The following is a 12,885-nucleotide window of genomic DNA, read 5'->3' on the forward strand; positions in this document are numbered from 1 at the left end:
GAGAAATAAGGAAATGTAAATACAAATAAGAAGTGTTAAGTTGTTTAATTATATGTAAGATCAATATATAAGACTGGACACAGCCAGAGTGCAACGTGTGTGATTTTGAGTTTATTTGGGTGAACAGTAGGTTCAACATAGCATTCTAACAATGGGTAGTCTTCACAAGGGCAAGGAGCTTATGCAGAAGAATGGCAGGCGGGTAAACATTAAATTTTATCTTGCCTTTTTACCTACCATGGTGGCGAACACTGCAATTAAAAACGCAAAGACACTGATAACTAATCAAGATGTAAACATCTCTCTTTCTATTTGCTCATTTGATTAATTTTTTTAAGTTCCTATTTTATTCACACTATTGCTGAACGGGTATAATTTAAGACTGGAGATTGCTGTTAGAATGGGCCTGTAACCACAAAGTTAAAATAATTAGCAAAACAATTAGCAAAAAACATAGTAAGAACTACACAACTGGAGTTCCCCAACGGGCATACATGCTTTTATTTACAGTTTCAGCAAATTAAGATGAATGGATGCAATTTAGTTTGCAAACAATTGCACTAGCTGAATAGGAAACGGAAGTAGATTAATTACAGAAGAAACAAGATGACATCAATTATATCAGCCTCACAGATAACGGGGGCAATCTGTCAAGTCGTTCCTCCATGTAGATCCCAAGAAATGAATACAAGCAGTAACCTCAAGGAGAAGGAAAAGAGATTCCACCTGAACCTCAAGAAAAACTTCCTGACAGTCAGGGCTGTTTGACAGTGGAATGCACGACCTCGGAGGTTTTCAAAGAGAGGCTGGACGGCCACTTGTCAGGAGTGCTTTGATTGTGTGTTCCTGCATGGCAGGGGGTTGGACTTGATGGAGTCTCTTCCAACTCTATGATTCTATGGGTGTACTGGAAGTCCAAGAGGGCACAAAACAGCGGTGGCACCAGGGCCAAATCAGGCTCTCTCCTGGCCCCTTTTAAAAAGGTTCACTGGCTTGCAAAGGGGGAGGTGGGGGGGGGGACCTCTTTCCCTCTCCTTCCCCCTGCAAAGACAGCAGAGTTGGCCTTCCCCTCTCTTCGTATCTCCAGCAAAAGTGCTGTTATACAGAGGCAGGCAAAGGCCAACTACATCTGAATGACATACGTTTCTCGGTTTTCAGTGCTTGTCTGTGAAACTACAGAAGACTCCTTGACCAACTAGGTTTGCAGAATTAGTATGGCCAAGGGTTGCATGTGGCTTCATTAGGCAGCCTGAAAGACATACGGAATCAAGGCAGCTAACTGTCAATTTGCCAAGCATGTGCTCAGGCGTGGGTGGTAGATCTCTCAGATGAGCCCACCTCTGGAGACATATGAAATAGATTAGATTCCAGAAATCTGGGAATTTTTTTCTAAAACCCTTAACTGGTACCCAGTTCAGATGTAACCTTTCCAGAATAGGAACGGCTTCTACATGGTCAAATCCCACACCGAACTAACAATATAACATCTAATCTACACGGCTACCCCCGCCCGGCCTTGGGTTCGGGCGCCACACATTTTTATAATCTTATTGTTATATATACTGTACTGACGAACCCAATCTCCTGAACAGCTCTGATGTGCTCTTTTGTGAAACTGTTGCAAATTTTCTACTGGAAATTAGTAATTTTAACTGTATTTCTTAACCTTGTTTTGTTTTAAAATTTTGTCCTGTTTTATATGCCAATAAAGGCTTGTGTTGTGTTGTATACTGTACTGATGCTGCTAGTTTTATGAATTGTGTAAATTGTTTTAACCTGCTCTAATCTATTTTAGTCTGTGTATTGTTGTTTTGGCCATTGTATGTAATACTGTGTTTGGCCTAGTGTACACCGCCCAGAGCCCTTCGGGGGTGGGCAGTTTATAAATTTGATATATACATAAATAAAATAAATAAATTTCAGAACCACACGGGACAGACAAGACACTGCGGATTCCCATTCAGCCTTCTCTCGCACACATTCCGAGGTATGTTGAACATGAACACTCAAGTAGTAAGGAAAAATACAGTTGGTGGTTATTACTGAGAGACCACCAAGGAAGTCGAGGGCTGCTATGCAGGGACAGCTAACGGCAAACCATCACTTGCCTTGAAAACCCTGCAGGGTTGTTGTAAATCAGCTGCAAGTTGGTGGCCCTTTCCACGACCACCAAATAGCTTCAGTGAATATACCGGGTGATATACCGCAGTGTAGTGTCCTTGAATCTCGCAGCAACATTCTTTTGTGCCCAGCGAAAAAAAGCCCCCCCCACTTATACGAGGTGAAAGTGAGCCGGGTAGCTGAGCGAGGTGGGGAGGAAAAAGGTGGGCGAGCTTGGTGAAAAGGCCTGCAGGAGCTGAGGGTGTTTTTCTGCACCTGCTCCCTGCTATGTGGGCATGAAGGCAGCTCCCAGGTAAGCCTTGGGCTGTTGCTTCGCTGCACTACAGGTGGCCAGTAGCTTTGTTCACAGTGAATATTCAGTGAATAGGTGCGAATATTAAATATTAAATTTGCTGTTCCGCTGGGGTAGGGAATTTTTGTTCCAGGGCAGGAAGCTCCATGGTGCTAGGGAGCCATACTCATTGGGAAATCGCGGGCACCATTCCAAGACCCATGGTGGCAGGAATCCCCCCCCACACACACACACACAGGGTGCCCTGGGGTGCAGCCACTGCCAGCACCTTTCTTGGCTCCCACCCAGTGTTTTATGGAAAGCAGGTGGGACTTACTACCAGCTCCAGCTGAGCTTGTAGACCTGCAAAAGAAGACTTGCTTTGGAGACAGTGGCTGCCATCACCAACGCATAAAGCATCTTCGCACTTCCAATAGTAATGATAGAAGCTATCCGTGTTGAAGGAGAACCTGTAGGGCAGTGATGGCGGAGAGACCTTTTTTTGAGACCAAGTGCCTAAATTGCAACCCAAACCCACTTATTTATCACAAAAGTTAGCCAACCCGGCAATTTAACCTAACGGTGCTGAGGGTTTTAATTTGTTAGAAAAAAAAAGCGTTTGGCTCTTCCTTTTTCCAGCCCCACAGCCCTTTCGAGCAGGGGCTTCAGCCTGCCCTAGCCTCCAGCAAGTCCATGCGCATCGCTCTGTGCCTCTCCATCATCTCTGCTTCCTCTGCCCCCGCCCCAGTCAGGAAAGCCACCGAGACACAGGCACCAGGCCAGCCAGCTTCGAGTCCCTCCACCGCTGCACCGAGGGTGTGCACACGTTGTGCCTCAGTGACTGGGTCCAGATCTAGATGTGTGGTAGTAGGGGATGTAAAACATTGTTATTGTTCCAGCCCCACATGATGAACTCTGGCCAATGCTTGTGCGTGCCCACAGAGAGGGGCTTTGAGGGGTGCCACCTCGCACAACTTTTTCCGATTACCATAGGTTCACCATCACTGCTGTAGGGACTTTTTAAAAGGGGGATCTTGTTGAGCATCTTCCCTATGAAACTCTGAAGAGAAACTGTCTGTGAGAGTTATATATACCACTTAAGAACTTTTAAAGTTATTGTTGATACCATACTGTTTTTCTTTGAAATAAATATTCAAAAACATTTTTATTGGTATCTATTTTTATTTTTGAAATTTACCAGTAGCTGCTGCATTTCCCACCCTAGACTTATACACGAGTCAATAAGTTTTCCCAGGTTTTTTGTGGTAAAATTAGGCGCCTCGACTTATATGCGGGTCGACTTATACATGAGTATATACGGTAGTTCAGATTTGGTAATATTGTTTGTCCACACGAATTTTGCATCAAAGAGTTACAATGAGCACCTTAGAAGCCACCGAGAGAGAAATATGTGTATTTTTTCCTGTCCTGTTTGCTAAAGAGAATGTAGTCTAAACATAGTTAAAACAGAACTGTCTTTTGATAGTGCTGAATGGTTAACTTTGCGCATCTGTTTCAGTCTCCTCACTTCCCCTCCCACCCCAATTCCTCCTAATAAAACAGAGGCACTCTTATTTGTACATATTTTGGAATAAAGTTCAGACAAAATGAAAAAAAACTTGTTCTGACTGTTGAAAACTGAACATTATAAGGGAGTTTCTTTGGCTGAAAGTTTAATAATTGCTACGATTCCCTCGCCTTTCCTTGCAACACGATCCAGAGTTTCCCAACCTAAAAATGTTGGCACCAGAGATTAACAAGTTCTGTGATTTGGGGTGGAAATGATCATCAGGCGTTTTGGAATCAGCCTATTTTAACATGAACAGATTTAAACTCTGATTCTGTAATATTTTTAGCTGCAAACTTCTATAATGTTACATAGCACCAGTGTAACAATGAATTACACAAAGTCTTCTGCCTCCAATAGCTCTGAGAAGAAATCCTACAATATACAGTACTGTGACATTAGAACATAAGAAACATAAGAACTTGCCTGCTGGATCAATTTTCGGAACCATCTAGTCCAGGACTCTGCTACTCGCACTGGCCCACCAGGTGCCTTTGGGAGCTCACGTGCAGGATGTGAAAGCAATGGCCTTCTGCTGCTGCTCCACTGACACCCACCTGGATCACCTTTCATTTTGCAATCCTAAGATCAAGGAGGTTCAAGGTTGACGTATCGACTTCTCCTCCATAAATCTGTCCAAGCCCCTTTTAAAGCTATCCAGGTTAGTGGCCATCACCACCTCCTGTGGCAGCATATTCCAAACTCCAATCACACGTTGCGTGAAGAGGTGTTTCCTTTTATTAGTCCTAATTCTTCCCCCCAGCATTTTCAATGAATGCCCCCTGGTTCTAGTATTGTGAGATTCCCTGCTTAGTTAAGGGGAACCCAAGTAAATCTGTTTTTCATTGTAAGCTGCTCCATTTTCACTTGAATGCTGGTCCCCAGAGCCACAGATTGGTGGATAGTGGTGCAGATAAGGACAGATGGATGCAGGAATAACTACTTTAGGTTCAGGAGAGCTTTCAAGTGCTCCCAGTGAACAAAGCCCATGAGATGCTGCTGCCCCATGAGATGCTTGTCCTCCCAAACAAAGCCACAGCAGAAAATATGCTTTTGAAACACTAGATTTCAGAGAATAAATGAACTAAACGCTACTACAACAGTCCTTTCTATCTCCTTTCAAATGTGACCACCTAGACTTCTCAGGAAGACACTGAACTCTCCAATATTCTTCATAGTGGAAATAACTATCTGAAAGAGCATCCAACACCCACATAGCAACTCACTGTAGCAAAAACAGAAGAGGTGTCTGGTTGTGGTGGGTTTTCCGGGCTGTGTGGCCGTGGTCTGGTGGATCTTGTCCCTAACGTTTCGCCTGCATCTGTGGCTGGCATCTTCAGAGGTGTATCACAGAGGGAAATCTGTTACACACTGTGTCCAGAGAGAAGGGAATGTTTGGGGTATATATTGTCCACGTCCCCAGGGTGGGGAACCAATCAGTAAGTGTTTGGGTGGAACTTGTTATGCACAGATGTGGTTGATAGCATTGTATTGTGGCTTCTGGCACTTTAAAGACTAATGGGTTATTATTCTAACAGAAGCTTTGGTGAACTGCAAACTACTTCATCCGAGGCATGTAGCGAGTTCTCACTAGATACATACAAAGTTAGGGAAGAAGGAACGTCGAAGGACAGTGAAATGCAGGAAACAGAGGGTGAGGTATTAACTATGCAGAATTCAAACATCAGCGAGTCTTCCTGGTTTTGATAAGCTAGTTAACTTCCAAACCCCTGTTAAGCCATCAGAACAGCATAAGACTCATCGGTTAATCCACATTCATTGGTTTCATGCTGGAGTTTTTCTTTCAATTTCTTTTTTTTCTGTAAAGCACGGAACTTGTAAATCAGTGATTTTGTGTCTTGGGAGAATGAAATGTTCCCCCATGGGTTTCTGAATACAGCCATTTTTAGTATTAAATTTGCACTCATTTATTCTTTGGTCCAGGAACTGGTTTATTTGTCTTTTATTATTTTTTTTTAAAAAAGAACTGCTGATGTAATCCCCAGATAGGAATGGAAAGAGCCAGGAAGGGATGGAGCCTCCAGAGGAAGAAAGTTGAAGGATATCTGTAAAGCAGAAGGGGAAAGAAAGGCTACCCGGCTGGGACCTTGAAATTTAATTATAGGCTCTTAATTATAGGAGCAGCAGTGGCGTAGGAGGTTAAGAGCTCGTGTATCTAATCTGGAGGAACCGGGTTTGATTCCCAGCTCTGCCGCCTGAGCTGTGGAGGCTTATCTGGGGAATTCAGATTAGCCTGTACACTCCCACACACGCCAGCTGGGTGACCTTGGGCTAGTCACAGCTTCTCGGAGCTCTCTCAGTCCCACCTACCTCACAGGGTGTTTGTTATGAGGGGGGAAGGGCAAGGAGATTGTCAGCCTCTTTGAGTCTCTTGCAGGAGAGAAAGGGGGGATATAAATCCAAACTCTTCTTCTTCTCTTAGCACCTTGTTTAAGATAACTACGATGTGTGCATGGAAATTAGTAGAGAGGGAGACTTTTGTTCTGAATTGTAAACTTTAGAATTTATTGCTTCAAAGCTGTGCTTATTCTAGCGGGGAGTTCTGTTGGAACTCTCATCTTCAGACTGTTCAATTGGACAGTCCCAAAGCACCAACAAGATGAAAGAAAAGGGCTTCGGGGTTGCCAAGCTGTGAAAGAGGGAAAACTGAATTGTTAAACTCTGAAAGATCATGGTTTTGTTGTGTCACTATGTTCTATGTGGCGACAGGATATGTCGATAAGTGGACGTAAAAAGAAAATGTTTTATTCTCTCTGAATTATGGCAAGCTTCCTTCCACGTTCTGCCCCACTAAACCCACAGGTGGAAATAACATTGACCTTATGAATTAATGACCTCTGAAACTTCCTATTGCTCAGGTCTTGCATACTGAAGTCCTGAAAACTGAGGGCCGCGGTTTCCTTTACAGAGTCAATTCATCTCATGTTGGGGTCATCTTCTTTTCCTGCTGCTTTCAACTTTTCTTAGCATTATTGTCTTTTCCAGTGAGTGTCATCTTCTCATATTGTGACCAAAGAACAATACCTCCGTTTGATCATTTTGAATTCTAGGGAAAATTCAGGCTGGATTTGATCTAGAACCCAACTGGCTTTCTGGTGGTCTACAGTATCTGTAAAATCTCCTCCAACTCCACATTTCAATTTCATTACCCATAAATCATAGTGGGGGATACCATGGTCATCAGGGACGCATCCTTACACATAAGAATCTTTTCCAGCTCCTTCATAGCTGCCCTTCCCAATCTCCTTCTGATTTCTTGGCTGCACTCTCCCTTTTGATTGATGATGGAGCCAAGGAATGGAAAAGTTTCAATGAATTTAGCAGTCATTATTTTTGTTGCCTCAAATTTCTGCAAATAACGTGGTCTCATCTGAGTATTGGAAGTCATTAACATTCCTTCCATCAATAGTCACTCCACCTTCATGTGAAATCTAATCCAGCTTTTCTTATGATGAGTTCTACACTTGGACTGAAGAGATAGGAAGATGAAATAATCCTAGTCCAGGGGTGTGCAACCTGTGGCTCTCCAGATGTTCATGGACTACAATTAGCCATGCTGGCAGGGGCTGTTGGGAATTGTAGTCCATGAACATCTGGAGAGCCACAGGTTGCACACCCCTGGACTAGTCTGACACCTTCGCCAGTTGATGAAACTTGAATGGTGGCACATACAACATTAGAGGATGGACAAGCAGATGCCAAGATAGCTTCATGAGCTCGTATAATATCTGTCTAGTGAAGACTTACTACATGCCTTTGATGAAAGGGGCTCAAGTTAATTCAAATCTATGTATGCTAGAATGCTATTACCCGCAGAGGACACTTCAGTCTTCCGATAAGAACCTTCTGGTGGTTCCTGGGCTCAAGGATGTGCAGTTGGCTTTGACCAGTCAGGGCTTTCTCTGCCTGGTGAAACTCTGTCGGTTGATACCAAGACCCTACAGAAACAGTTCTAGAGGGCCTGTAAGACAGAGATGTTCTGCCAGGTCGTTGGTTGATGCTGCTCACGTGTCCCAATATCATCAATGCACGCACTGCCCCTTCTTGATTCAGTCCATGCTCAGACAATGGGCTGGACGGTTTTCATAGGCTTAAATTTATTTGTTGCCATCTTGTGTTAGAGGCTGTTTCCGCACGGGCGGAATACAGCAACCCAGGGACACTAAAAAGCCCTTCGGGGGTAGGGCGGTTTATCAAATCGAATGAATGAATGAATGAATGAATGAATGAATGAATGAATGAATGAATGAATGAATGCATGCATACAGCGTCCCTGGGGAGGTGTTCGCATGGCTGCCGCCGCCGCATCGCAGTGGCGGAGGCCTCGCAACCCCCGAGCGGCGCAAAGCCGCTGTTTCCGAACCTCGCTCCCTGGGCGAGGTATTTCAGAAACAGCAGCTTCCAACTGCTGCCGTACGAACAGCAGCAGCTGGAAGGCGCCATTCCCCCCCTCCCTTTCCCGAACGCCTACCTTGTCTCCTGGCTTCTGGCTTGTTGCAGAGGGAGAAAACCAGGGGACTCGCTCTGGCCTGCGACTCCAGAGCCGTCGCTCCAGGCTGCGGGGGCGTGTTCCCTGGCTTCTGCAACTAGCTGGAAGCCAGGAGACAAGGTAGGCGTTCGGCGACGGCGCAGCCTGTGCGAAGGCTGTGCCACCACCTGCCGCCCTCCTGGGACCATCCATGTGAACGGATGCGGAAACGGTGCGGAAACGGCCTAAGTGTGTTTTAATGGTAGGTATAGCATTTCTATGTATTAGTAAGATATTTTAATTGTTTGTAAACCGCCGTGAGCCCGATTCCGGTTGGGGAAAGCAGGATAGAAATTTAATAGAATAAAAATGAAATGAAAATCTGTTGGTCTTCAACAGTGCCATCCTCAATGAAGTAAACTGAAGTCAAGGAGCTTAGAAAGCTAAAACTCTGCTTAAGACGTAAAATGTCACAAGATTCTTCTTTATTTCCAGTATCCCCATTCATACTCAACTAGAACATTAAAGAGTATCTTAGTACTGCATGAATGGCACAGATTTAGATTTAGAATGGTGCAATGAAGAGACTGCAACTTAGTCATCCCCAAAAGGAAGCTACTGATTTAAGCGGGTTGTAAATTATAAACCTGCTATTTCCTGTCTGTGGTATAACAAGCCAGTCAAATAGACTGTCAAATAGTCTATTGGAGACTGTCAAATAGACAGAAGCAATCTTTTGGAGTCATTCAGCTCGCAAACTTCAATTGTCTGTCTCTGTTTCAAGGAAACTACACGATTCTTCTATTCTAAACTAGTAGTTAATCCCAGACTAGCCAGATAATCAGTGGTATCCACTTGGAACAAATACTGCCAAATCTAAACGAACTGATAACAATGCAAAAAGCTGATATGTAAGGAATCTACTCTCTCATTCAGTTTCAGACTACTGTCGAATGTTCTGAAATTAAAGCATGCCTGCAAACAGAAAAGAGAAAAAATTAAAGCACTAAATTTAAAACTACTTGTATTCTTTTAAGGCCTTCATGGCCAGATTCCACTGGTTGTGGTGGGTTTTCCGGGCTGTGTGGCCGTGGCCCGGTAGATCTTGTTCCTAATGTTTTGCCTGCATCTGTACCTGGCATCTTCAGAGGTGTACACCTCTGGACCCTGTTTGCATATTACTGCGTGCTCTGCTCTGATGCCGCACCCGCTGACCGGAGCAAATGTTCTGCAGCACGTGCATTCAGAGCCTATGAGGAAAAAGGGGGAGGGAAGAAGAGAATAATGGCTCAGACTACACCCCCCCCCCACACACTGCTACAGCTACATTGTGGAAGGGAGCAGGCGGGAGGGGAGGGAAATAAAGAGGTAAGAAGGGCTTCAGAGGGAACTTACTGGGAAGGGAAATCCCCACTCACTTCCGCTGCTTCTCTTCCCCCCCCCCCCATTCCCCCTCCCGCTCCCAGCTCCTCCAACCACATTTTTTCTCTCCCTCCTCCTTCTCCTTGTCCACCATCCCTTTGGGCGCTGCTTCTCTCCCCCCTCAACAAACATCTAATGGATGGAGCAAATCCAGTCCACTCAGCATCAGGAGTCTTAGCCATCACTTGCAGGTGCCAAGTTTTCCAAGTTGCCCTCTGTGACGGACAGGAAGCTGGCCTGCCCCAAAGGGAAAATCAGCCATTCAGATGAGCCCAGAGGAGTGCGGCTCCAGCATCCCATCACCTTGGAGAAGGGAGATGAGATGTTGGAGGGAGGGAGGGAGGGAGGGAGGGAGGGGGGGGGGGGGGGAGGGAGGGAGGAAGGAAGGAGGAAAGGAGGGAAGGAAGGACGGAAGGAAGGAAGGAAGGAAGGAAGGAAGGAAGGAAGGAAGGGAAGGAGGGAGGATGAATGGAAGGAAGGAAGGAGGGAGGGAGGGAGGAAGGGAGAGAGGGAGGATGGAAGGAAGGGAAGGAGGGAGGAAGGGAAGGAGGGAGGAAGGAAGGGAAGGAGGATGGAAGGAAGGAAGGGAAGGAGGGAGGATGGAAGGAAGGAAGGGAAGAAGGGAGGGAGGATGGAAGGAAGGGAGGGAGGGAGGAGGGAAGGAAGGAAGGGAGGGAGGGAAGGTAGGGAGGGAAGGAGGGAAGGAAGGGAAGGAGGGAGGGAGGGAGGAAGGGGGGAAGGGAGGGAGGGAGGGAGGGAGGGAGGGAGGGAGGGAGGGAGGGAGGGAGGGAGGAAGGAAGGAAGGAAGGAAGGAAGGAAGGAAGGAAGGAAGGAAGGAAGGAAGGAAGGAAGGAAGGAAGGAAGGAAGGAAGGAAGGAAGGAAGGAAGGAAGGAAGGAAGGAAGGAAGGAAGGAAGGAAGGAAGGAAGGAAGGAAGGAAGGAAGGAGAAGAGGGAGCTGAGTTCTGCCTCAGGAAAAAGAGCAGACCGAGAAAAGCGTAGCTCTGCTTGGGCGTGTGGCAGAGAGGTTGAGCTCCATCTCTCGGAGGACAGCAGCCGATTGTGAGGCCTGTCTCTGGTGATGAGCAGACTTTGAACAACTTAGTCTGACTCTGGGGAAAGGGCAGGATGGTGAGGGTGGAGGTCCTGTGTGCCAGAGCAAATCCAACCTAGTGGCTAGCTTTTTTTAAAAAAAAAAAGCCTGTCTCAGCCTGAAAGAAGTGTAGAAAAGTCTAACCCAGAGGTGTCCAACTCTGGCGCTTCAGATGTTCATGGACTACAATTCCCAGCAGCCCCTGGCCATGCCAGAACATCTGAAGCGCCCGAGTTGGACACCTCTGGTCTAACCATTCTCTGAGGTCATAACCAGCCTAACAGGCAGCAGTGGAATAGTGGTTAAGAGGAGGTGTACTCTAATCTGAAGGAACTGGGTTTGATTCCCCGCTCTGCCACTTGAGCTGTGGAGACTTACCTGGGGAATTCAGATTAGCCTGTGCACACCCACACACGCCAGCTGGGTGACCTTGGGCTAGTCACAGTTCTTCGGAGCTCTCTCAGCCCCACCTACCTCACAGGGTGTTTGTTGTGAGGGGGGAAGGGCAAGGAGATTGTGAGCCCCTTTGAGTCTCCTGCAGGAGAGAAAGGGGGGATATAAATCCAATTCTTCTTCTTCTTTGTGCCTCAGCCAGGTTTCTGCTCTGTTTACCTGGAGCCCTGCGCTGCTGGTTTCTTCCTTTAAAACCAACTTGTAAATAAGTAAACCTTCCAGGTTGTTTATATATTAATCCAGCTTCAGTGATCTCAATAACCTCAACGGCCGTCTCAAAACTTACCTCACAACAGTGAAACAACGAAGAAGAAGAAGAAGAAGAAGAAGAAGAAGAAGAAGAAGAAGAAGAAGAAGAAGAAGAAGAAGAAGAAGAAGAAGAAGAAGAAGAAGAAGAAGAAGAAGAAGAAGAAGAAGAAGAAGAAGAAGAAGAAGAAGAAGAAGAAGAAGAAGGAGGAGGAGGAGGAGGAGGAGGAGGAGGAGGAGGAGGAGGAGGAGGAGGAGGAGGAGGAGGAGGAGGAGGAGTTTGGATTTATATCCCCCCCCCCTTTCTCTCCTGCAGGAGACTCAAAGGGGCTGACAATCTCCTTGCCCTTCCCCCTCACAACAAACACCCTGTGAGGTGGGTGGGGCTGAGAGAGCTCGGAGAAGCTGTGACTAGCCCAAGGTCACCCAGCTGGCGTGTGTGGGAGTGTACAGGCTAATCTGAATTCCCCAGATAAGCCTCCACAGCTCAGGCGGCAGAGCTGGGAATCAAACCCGGTTCCTCCAGATTAGATACACGAGCTCTTAGCCTCCTACGCCACTGCTGCTCATTAGCCATAGAACACCTGGACATTGAGCAGAAGATGTATAGTTCAAAACAAACCCAGACCCCAAAAATCTGAGGAGGCTGTGTGGGTCCCCTCGGTAGGAAAAACAGGCTCATCAGAGCCTCCTTCCCAACAACCAAAGTGAAAGGAGACGTTAAACCAATATTATTTATTTATATGCATTCCCCGCCCTTTACAACCGTCTCAGGGTGGGCGACAAAAGCAACCTTGTATAGGAAAAATCCAATTCACTGCAAGTATTGCACAGAAAAGGAAGTAATCCCCCCCCCCCCCCGGTGAGTCAACTGCTGGACGCTGTGCATCGGGACAAATCCTGCCAGCTGAATAGCTTGAGTGCCTAAGTGTGTATTTCATTTCCTGTTCCAAGAGGAAATGTATTGATGTTTAGCACACAGAGCTGTTCATTGAAAGCTTTGCCCGCTATCAGGTCCCGTTTGCGTCTTCTCTCGAATTTCAGGACAAAACCAGATTTGTGTGTTTACATTTCCTCAAGAGGAGATTATTTCCTTTCAGGGGCTGCTCACTGGAGGCATCAAATTCACAGCTGACGGCAATGGAGCCTGCAGCAACCAGGCAAAGAATTCAAAATTCTCAATTCACGTCCTGGGATATTAGTGCATTTTTACACTATCAGATCT

At 46.1% G+C, this 12,885-nt stretch overlaps 1 protein-coding gene across 1 annotated transcript in view; it reads right to left on the reverse strand.

Moving 5' to 3' along the window:
• FERMT2 (FERM domain containing kindlin 2) overlaps positions 1-12,885 on the reverse strand; it is a 144,917-nt gene that overhangs the window by 116,147 nt on the left and 15,885 nt on the right. The gene's annotated exons all lie outside the window — the stretch shown is intronic.

This window comes from Sphaerodactylus townsendi, linkage group LG02 (assembly GCF_021028975.2).
Source record: "Sphaerodactylus townsendi isolate TG3544 linkage group LG02, MPM_Stown_v2.3, whole genome shotgun sequence".
Lineage (NCBI taxonomy): Eukaryota > Metazoa > Chordata > Lepidosauria > Squamata > Sphaerodactylidae > Sphaerodactylus > Sphaerodactylus townsendi.